This window comes from Choloepus didactylus, chromosome 8 (assembly GCF_015220235.1).
Source record: "Choloepus didactylus isolate mChoDid1 chromosome 8, mChoDid1.pri, whole genome shotgun sequence".
Classification (NCBI taxonomy): Eukaryota; Metazoa; Chordata; class Mammalia; order Pilosa; family Megalonychidae; genus Choloepus; species Choloepus didactylus.
This window is the reverse complement of record NC_051314.1, coordinates 144,868,815-144,879,261: the sequence shown is the minus strand read 5'-3', so window position 1 is coordinate 144,879,261 and position 10,447 is coordinate 144,868,815. Positions and strand designations below refer to the sequence as shown.

General features: G+C 38.8%; 2 pseudogenes; one reads left to right on the top strand and one right to left on the bottom strand.

Annotated features, from left to right (window-relative positions):
* Positions 1-2,654: 2,654 nt before the first annotated feature.
* LOC119542962 lies at positions 2,655-3,510 on the bottom strand (annotated as a pseudogene).
* A 620-nt stretch (positions 3,511-4,130) lies between these two features.
* LOC119542066 lies at positions 4,131-4,804 on the top strand (annotated as a pseudogene).
* Positions 4,805-10,447: the final 5,643 nt, after the last annotated feature.

The following is a 10,447-nucleotide window of genomic DNA, read 5'->3' as shown; positions in this document are numbered from 1 at the left end:
GACAATGGTTCAAAGTGGCAGAAAGAAATGAAGATCTGTGGTAAAAGTAACCATTTTGGTAATTATAAATGCCAGTATTATTGTACTGTATTGTTTGGTGTGTAACTCCCATTTCTTACTTCCTACAAGGATTGAAATGCAAATGCATGAAAGTAATGATATATCTATCTTTTTGGACATATATTATACAAAGAAATAAATGGCAACAAATGCAAAAAAAAAGTGGGGGGAGAGGGGGTATAGGAAAAGTATATATGCATGCTATTGAAGTTAAGCTGGTATCAAACCAAATATGAATGTTATATATTTAGGATCATAAATTTAACATCCTATTGACATTCCTGTTAGACAAAGGAAAATTGATAACATATAGCCAGATAAAAATGAAAAGCCACCCTATTATATTGAGCTACACAAAAAAATCAAATAAATATAAAAGTAGGCATTTATGGAAGTGAGGAATAAAAAAGGTTTAAGACATACAAAGGCTAAACTGCAGTATGGTAGAAGGAAATCCTGAATTATCCGTAGTGACTTTAAATGTAAATAGATTAAACTCTTGAGTCAAAAGGCAGAGATTGGGAGAATGGATAAAAAAGTATGACCCAACTATATGCTGTCTGCAAGAGACTCACCTTAAAGTCAAAGATGCAAGTATGCTGAAAGTAACTGGATGGAAAAAATACATACCATTCAAGTAGCAACCAAAAGAGAGCAGGGGAAGCTATACTAATGTCAGGTGAAATAGACTTTACATCAAAAACAGTTACAAGGGACAAAGATGGCCATTATATACTGATGAAGGGGCAATTCAACAAGAAGATGTAACAATTTTAAATATATATGCACCTGTTCTGGTTTGGATGTATTATGTCCCCCAAAATGCCATGTTCTTTAATGCAATCTTGTGGGGGCAGATGTATTAGTGTTGATTAGGTTGGAATTTTTGGATTAGGTTGTTTGCATGGAGATGTGACCCATCCAACTCTGGGTAATATCTTTGATTAGATTATTTCCATGGAGATATGGACACTTCCCATTCAGTGTGGGTCTTGATTTAATCACTAGAGTCCTATATAAAAAGCTCACAAACAGAAGGACTTCAGAGCAGCTTACAGACACATTTTGAGGATGGCCATTGAAAGCTGAGGTGGACATTTTGAAGAATACCATTTTGAAACGCAACCTGGGAGCAAGCAGACGCCAGCCACATGCCTTCCCAGCAAACACGTTTTCCGGATGCCAATGGCTTTTATCCAGTGAATGTACCCTATTGTTGATGCCTTATATTGGACACTTTATGGCCTTAAGACTGTAACTTTGTAACCAAATAAACCCCCTTTATAAAAGCTGATCCATTTCTGATGTTTTGCAAAACAGCAGCATTAGTAAACCTGAACAGCACCTAACAACAGAGCACCTAAATAAATGAAGCAAATACAGATTTGAAGGGAGAAATTGACAGTTCAACATTAGTAGAGGGGGCTTTAATACACCACTCTCAATAAGGGATAGAACTCTAGGCAGAAGATCAATAAGGAAACATAAGACTTGAGCAACTAGACCTTACAAATATCCATAAAACATTACACCCAACAAAAACAGAATACACATACTTCTTGAGGGCACTTGGATCAATCTCCAGGATAGACTATAAGTTACCTCACAAAACAAGTCTCAATAAGGTTAAAAATATTGAATTCGTACCATGTATATTCTCACAACACAATGAAGCTAGAAATCAATAACAGAGGGAGAAATGGAAAATTCACAAATGTGGAAATTAGACAAAATAATCTTTTTTTTCAAAATTGTATTCAAGTTTTATTTTAAGTGATGTTAATTACAGCATTTGAAAGGGATGGTCGAATGTCACAAAACGGAAGACTCTAAAATGTATCCATTAAACTGCTAAAAAATAGAGTGGTGAGAATACAACGGAAGTCCAATTTAGATTCCAAGTGTTGTCACATGTGATTACAGTCACAGATACTCTTGCCAGCTTGCAGCTGGAGCTCCTGGAAGCTATTTAGTAGTGGTGCAAGGGCACAAAACCACAACATGAGAGGGAATCAAGTCCTGAATTATTGGCTTTATCACGTCCACCCTCTCCACCCCAAAATGACACACAAAAAAAACAGCTACCATGCCCTGCAGACCACTTCCGTTGTAAAAGAGGTGATGGGCTGAGGTGGAAACAGGTCATGAAGATCTGTCTAAAAAAAGTCCCTTGAAGATGAGTTTGTACACACCATTAAGCAATGAGCCTCTCCACAACTGGGGTTAGGAAACCTGGGTTCAGTTCTCAGGAAATCACAATTTCATTCATTTATTCAATAGAATCCACAAAGTGCCTACATATTATCAGCTTCCACTTGCAGCCATTTCTAGATAAAAAAGAAACCTGACATCTCTAGAGGGACCACTAAATTCCCCCCACAGTCTACAGCTTAAAGGACCTTTTTTGGAATTGGGTTTCTTCTGTACCTCTGAAAGGGTAACACTTTAAAGCTGAATAATCTTTAAACCTGGAGGTCTAACATGATATTTAGCAATACTTGCATCCCAGACATACAACATTAAAAGGTACACTAAATTCTGAAAGTAGCCATGCTGCAAAATAGTTAAAAATTAAATGATTGTACAGCATTCATTTATACTTGAAATTCCAGTCCTAGACCAAGCTTGTGGCCATCAGCATTGACATTCTTGCCATCCAGCAGAGCTGACAGCATCAGTTTGATGCCTGGCTTTAGGGTCTGACTGTATCCTAAACCTATCAGGCTGGAGTTGTTCACTTTAGCCAAGAAGCATGCATCAGGATCCATCTGGTACTTGGCTGCTATTCCGAAATGAGTTACTGTTTCCTGCTGTCCAGGCGAGACTGATCGCAGTCTCCAACTTCTTGTTCACCTTCTGGTAAATGGAGCTGCCAAACTCTGTCCCGTCATTCACATTAGTGTGAAGCTGGAATTCATCAGTCTCGTAGCCAACTGCAGAATTGCTCTGTGTCACTCGAGACTTTGCGATCTCAAAATTCATCTGGCAACCAGCCAGCCAGCCAGCCCTCATAACCCAGCACCAGAGCACCCCGGATCGAAAGCCCAGCAATGTCAAAATCCACATCACAGCCCAGGTTGATGTGCTACTGCTTGTACCCTGTCTTGATTTTAGCATTTTTTTTTTCCCAGTGTTAGGTGAGAAGGATGAATCAAAGGTCAGCTTCAGTCCACGTGCGAGCTGATCTTCCACAGTAATCTCAGTGCCTAGCGTGTTGTCAGTGTTCCATTTCTCTGTAAATGTCAGACCATGTTCTGTCCATCTGTACTTGGTTTCCAGACTGCCCGTCACTTTGGTGGTCTCAGTGTTGGCTGAGCCTGAGCTTGTAAATTCCAATCCATTCTCAGATTTTGTTTTCAAGCCGAGTTTTATTAAGCCAAATCCATAGCCCTTGGTGAAAACATCCCTGGCTGATTTATCAACATCAACATATGTTGGAGGCACAGCCATCTTCTGCTCGAAGGCCGGCAGGCTCAGAGGTGCCTCGGCCAGACAGCATAATCTTAACCAGTGGGTTATAGAGGAAATCAGAAGTGAAATTAAGAAATATCTTGAGGCCAATGAAAATGAAAACACAACATACCTAAACTTATGGGACGCAGCAAAGGCAGTGATGAAAGGGAAATTTATAGCTCTAAATGCTTACATTAAAAAAAAAAAAAGACTCTGAATAAGAGACCTGACCTCAAAACTGGAAGAATTAAAAAAAGAAGAACAAAATAACCCAAAGTAAGAAGAAAGGAAATAAAAAAGATTAGAGTGGAAATAAATTAGATAGAAAACAATAAAACAATAGAATCAGCAAAATCAAAAGTTGGTTCTTTAAAAAGATCAATAATTGAAAACCTTTGGCTAAACTGACGAAATAAAAAAGAGAGGGTGAGTCGTGTCCTGGGCCTGGGGCTTTGCTGCGGAGCCGAGGCCGCTGCGGGCTCCAAGCCTGGACTCTGCAGGAAGCGCAGCGTGGCGGGAGCCGGCAGCCAGAGCCCTGTCCGCGGAGCCCACCACGGAGACGCCGTGGTGCTGTCGATGCCACTGAAGGGCTGAAAGAGGACAAAGAGCTCATCAAGGCTGGCAGTGATGGTGAAAGCATAGGAAACTTTGCCCCTTTTCCCAGAGGCTTTTCATGATTCTTTGGCTCAAAGACGTTGTATTTAGTGTCACTACCGTTGACCTAAAAAGGAAACCTGCAGCCTGCAGATCTTGGCTCCAGGACCCACCCACCATTTGTAACTTTCAACAACGAAGTCAAAACGGATGTAAATGAAGATTGAGGAAATTCTTGAAGAAGTCTTATGCCCTCCCAAGTACGTAAAGCTTCGACCAGAACACCCAGAATCAAATACTGGTGGAATGGGCATCTTTGCCAAATTCTCTGCATATATCAAGAATTCAAGGCCAGAGGCTAATGAAGCACTGGAGAGGAGTCTTTTGAAAACACTGCAGAAACTGGACGAATATTTGAAATCTCCCCTCCCTGATGAAATTGATGAGAATAGCATGGAGGATACGAAATCTCTGGATGGCAATGAAATGACATTAGCTGATTGCAACTGCTGCCCAGACTGCACATTGTCAAGGTGGTGGCCAAAAAGTATCACGAATTTGATATCCAGCAAGGAATGACTGGCATCTGGAGATACTTAACTAATGCTTATAGTAGGAATGAGCTCACCATACCTGTCCCAGAGATACGGAGGTTGAAATAGCATATAGTGATGTAGCCAAAAGACTCACCAAGTAAAACAGCACTTATGAGAGAGATGTCTTCACATCTTCCGCTAACAGAATATGCTTTTCCTAACAGACTGCTCCTCTTCCTATAAAGTAGAAATTTTATTTTGCATGAACATGCAGTTATTCAAGATTAGGATAAAGGATAGACAAGGTGTAGTAGCTATCTTAACATATACACTCCCAAGCAGTATTATTTTAAAATTCTCTTTCCCTGCCTACCTCCCCTCCCCATATCACCCTCTCCTCTTATTTGGAGACATTCCATCATGAACTTTTCAACGTAGAGGTTGTTTGCCACGTCTTTGGAGCCCTCACCATACGCTGCGTATAGATGGTGGAACTCTTGAGGTGCAGTGTTTAACTGTTAAAGTGGGAGCCGTGACTTCATCAGTCTGCCCCAAACTGGTGCATAACGCATGGTACAAGGAGTATCTATGTATTTTGGGAATTTTATAATAGTAAAAGTATATGAAAGGATTGCTACTGTATCAGAAATATTCTGTTTCAATTTAGTCTATCCTGAAGATGTGCCAAAGGATATCACAATCGACGAAAACAGCCTTTTACGAAGTCACTGAAGATTTTGCTTGTTTGCTCTAAAAGCATTTATAATTTATACCAGTTGTAACATCTGATACTATGTAGAAGTTGAAAGTTTAGAGGGAGGGGATGGTAGTCTCAAGATCTTCCTCAAGCATTTTATCCTTATGAAGAAACATCTGTTATTTGTTATATGTAATTTCCCCAGTGCCATTCATTTGGAATATTATTGCTTTCTTCCAGTTTGTTTTTATTTTAAAAAGCTCCTTTTTGGGGGGTAAAAAGGTCTATATTTTTGTTTGTAGATCTTTTGAGCAACACTACATAGACTAATATTTAGTTGATTTAGCTGTAGCAGTATAATGATTAGTAATGTAAAAACTAACACTTAAACAGAAATTATCCTAAGGAATGTGGAGTCGGCTTGTCAAAATATTAAGTAAGATTTTGTTTCTAAAGCACATTTAATGTAGATAATTTTTGTAAAGAATGGATTATTTATCCTATATTAAAAGCAAGATAAAATATACAGATAGATTATTTATCCCCATCCCCACCCCCCAAATTTATTGTTAGACTTTGGGTAGAGGATCATTCACTCCTTTTGGACTGAATTATAGTGTTGTGGTGAGTGTGTATTTACTTCAGTTTTTCCTAATCTCAATCAGTGTACTTCCATGAGTTAAGTTTTTTCTATAGCCATGTGGAGAAACAGCACTCTGCATGAATTTTGTGTTTTGTTTCTTAATTGAAGTCCTATACCAGGAATTACTTGTCTCTCACAGGGAAGGAGGAACTTAATTGAAAATAAAAAGTTTGCTCTTTATCTATTCACTTGTATTTTTTTAAATGAGCTTTCTAAATACCATTCCAAAGAATGTTGTTGTGACTAAAATACATTTTTGGTAATTTTTACACCTAACTTGTTTAAGAAGTGCTATTTCTCATGGTTGTTTTTTAAAAATTTAAATGTATTGATTTAAAATGGCAATGTTTTCCTCCCTTTTATATACAAACATTTAGTAAGAGCTGGGTTTATGGAGGCAGCCAGACTTTTATAAGCATATTCCATTTTTTACATGTCAATAATTAGGTTGATGAATTTATGCTTGTCATGTCTTAAGATTGGCCATAATGTTTCCTCAAGAATTTTACTAATGTGAACAATTAAATTTCAAAGGTAATTGCCTCCCATTTGTTTTGCACCAACACCACAAAAATGGAAAAAATTCTCCCATGGCCCAATTGCCTCAAAACACATTTTCTTTCAACATTGCCTTCTAATTTATGCATATTTTACAGTCTTAAAATAATATACATCAAATTCTGCATTCTGTTTTTCTTTCTACATAACATTTTTCCATGTTTCTTAAACATAGTCTTCAAATTACCACTTTAACACATACTTGGTTTCCTGTACCGAATGATCCATTTTCATTTTTTCATGACAATTCGTATGGCTATTTTACCCTGGAAAACCTCAATTTTGTCGTTGACTATTAAAATTTCTTTTTATATTAATTCAAGAATTGGACTATCATTAGATTTATATATTTGTTATAATGTAAAAGAGGTCAAAATGTTGGGTGACAAGTTATAATTCCTTAACAAAATAAATTAAAACCCCACAAGAAAGTTTATCAAGTGATGAATGTAAGAGATTTAGCCACCAGATTATTCTTTCCTTCTATGGCACTCAACCTTTGCTGTGTGTATATGTGTGATCATTAAAACAATAATCCGTTATTTTAACCCTAAATCAGTTACAAAGAATAAACTTTAATGAATAATTGCAAAATCAAAGAACAGGAGTCAGCGCTGTTGGAAGCTCTGCCTGGTGGGACAGCACAAGCCTCCAGAGAACCCTTGTTTCTGTAAAGGTGATGTAAGTGGGAGGTGGGGCACACAGTCACGCAGTCCCCAAGCTGCAGCACGGTGGCAGCTGCTGCTTTGCTCCCCAGGCTGGTAAGCAAAGAGCCTCACTGGATACAGACAGTTTGTTACTTACACAGAAGAGCAAGTTCAGCAAGACGCCAGCTCCACTCATGCTTATTCCCATATAGGACAATGTCCCTAGTCCCAGAGGCCAGATGGCAGGTGGTAGAGTGGTGGGTGGCTCTGCCGTTGACAAACCAACTTCAAACTGCAGCCAGGCAACTTTGTATGTAGGCTTACACAGAAGACTGCATCTGTACAAATGGGAAGGGAGGCAACGTGGAAAGGCCCAGACTTACGGATAAGAAGCACCTTGTGGGAGTCTCCCACAGATTGGGCCTCTCCGCCTGCAGTCAAGCCTTGCCTTCAGTGCCAGGTGGCCGGTGCCTCGGCAGACTGGTTCCCTGTCAAAACGGAGGAAGGGAGAGGCCTTAAACCACATTGTCAGAGGCTAGCCAGGATGCTCTTTTCTGAGGAAAGGGGTTTAATGTGATACTAGACAGTTTCGATTTTCCACAGATCCTAAAGAGCTAGCACCAATTTGGAAATAAAGGGTCCACATGTTATAAAATGAGCTCCAAGTAACTGTGCAGAATATACCATGGAGGTACATGAACAGGTCTTAAAATTTTGGTATTATTCAAGTATAGATATTTGTTTAACTTAGATTATCACAGAATTCTTTTTGAAGCAATATAAGTAGAACAACTGACAGTGAAGCAATCAGAAATGTGTTCACAGGTCTACAGATCAGATGGAAAAATATAAATAGCATTCTTCTTTGTTAATTCAATATTTATTGAAGTTCTTTTATGTGTCAAGCAGTATACTAGATGCTGGATACGTAAGAATGAAGGAAACTCTCCTTTTCCTTTCTTCCTCCTTCCTTTTTTCTTCCTTCCTGTGCTTTCCTTTTACAACAGATGCAGTGTTTATTGAATTCTAAATGTTGGAGATTAAGCAGTGAACAAAACAAAGTCTTAGCAGAGGAGACAGACAACAAGCAAAAAAGTAAAATACATATGTCAGATGATTATAAATGCTATGGGGAAAAAAAACAGGGAAGGGAGCCAGGGGGGCTGGGATGGGTTGATTAAGAAGAACTTACTAAGAAGGTGACACTTAAGCAAAGACCTGACGGAGATGAAGGAAGGAGTGATGCAGATATTGGGGGATGAGTGTTCCAGTGCAAAGGCCCAGGGCAGTCTGTGCTTGGCCTGTCAGCACAGCAAGAAGCCCCCATGTAGCAGGACCCTTACTTCTTGTCCCAAAGCTTCCTGGAGGAGGTGTCATCTAGATTGAGTCTAGAAATAAGAGTCAACCAGTTAAGAAGGTGGGGGAAGGGCATTCCAGACAGGGCAGCTATCTGTAAACCTGGAGAAAAAGAAACTTAACATAGTTCCATTATTGTAAGAAAGTAGAGCGTGCGTATTTGTGGGGAAGGAGCAGTGAAAGATGAGGTTGGAGAGGTCAGCAGGACCTAAATGATGGTGGAGAACCACGTCTATTACTCAGAAGGGGAGCAAAATTTACATTTCAGACAATCAATCCTAACTCTGGCTGCATGATTACTGATGCTGGGGCACTAGCCCATAGCCATTAAATCAGTACTGGTGGTGTGAAGCAGGCGTCAGGCATTGGTTAGTGGTTTTCTTTCCAGGTGACTGAGTGGTAGCCAGGGTTAGGAAGTGCCTATCTGTGGTCTCCTATATGCAACAGACCTCAAACTAGAACACAGGGAACACGCTACTGGCCTAACAAGAGGATGCAGAACACTCAGCTCTACACACAAACATGTTCCTCCTTCATGCCCACATTCACATACATACGATTTGCATAAGATACATAGTCTCAAGATACTACAATTGACCTGTCACAGCGTCACTCATCACGTCAGATATAATCACTTCTAAAATCAGTAAGTTAACCCCAATAGGGAGACATTTTGCTAGAGGGATTTTAGTCCCAGAATATGTTAACTGGACATTGTTAATGTGTAAAAAATATGTACAACATAGCAATATTATAAAAGAGTACAGGGAAACAAAATTATAAGCTCTGTATACTTTAATTCAGCCCAGTAAGATATTGCAATTGAAATCAAAGGCTACAAACCTCACAAGCTTGCTTAATGAGGAATGTTAAACAAATTTGAGTTTTCTGACAGGTGCTTTGAGAAGACAAAGCCCTGAGCTAGCCATTTGTCCTTGGGTTGGGTCAAAGCTGGAAGACATGTGAGACCTTTATTTTGAAGACTAAAAATATAAACATTAAGCCAAATTGAGGTGAAGGTGCCTCCTGCAAGATATATACTTTTTTTTCTAGATTTATTACAGTGAAATCATCCTGGCTAGTTCTGTTGCAAGAAGTCCCTGTGAGACATCTTGACTTTAAAATGACGTCAAATGTAACCCTTTATCTCCACACTATGCTTGCTTAGTTTTCTGTTTCAGGAAGTTAGTTGTTTGTTGTTTCAGTAAATTATATTTATTAGAAGGTGTTTGTTGTGGAAAATTGTTTGTTCATTTAAAGTTGAAATATACACACCAGCACTATAATGATTAATTCACTGTCTATCACATCACTGACTTTTTAACTGTTCTAAGTCAGAAAGGACTTTCTCCCTACACACCTGTTTGTAGCTAATACTGTAGCACTGACAGATTCACTTCTTATAAGCACCACAAGTTTGAGTCTTTTATCAGGCAATGATAAATTCTTGCATACTTGTAAATGTTCATTATTGACAGATATTTAGACCAAACAGTCCATAAGCAAATTGAACTATTCACGCAAAGCACCTGTTAGAAGTGGATAACTATATCCTAGTAATTAATGTGGAATTTTAAACCACTTAGAGTAAAGGGAAAGCTAACAACTCTGAAAAGTGACTAAAAAATAATAAGGTTAAACTCATCACAGAAATGTCACAAAGTAAGAAAGAATATAACTGGGGCAAAAGTTTTAGTCTATGTTGAAAAAATCTAACCTTGGAAGAATACAGTTTGTTTCCCATGTAACATTTACTGAAGGCTTCACTAGCTCTGGAGTCACTTCTGATGCCATAAATAAGTTTGGGGTTTATCCATAAGGGAACTGGGGTACCATAGAAATGTGTAAGCAAGAGGAATGCACAATGATATTTACATTTTAGAACACTCACCCTGGCTGCAAG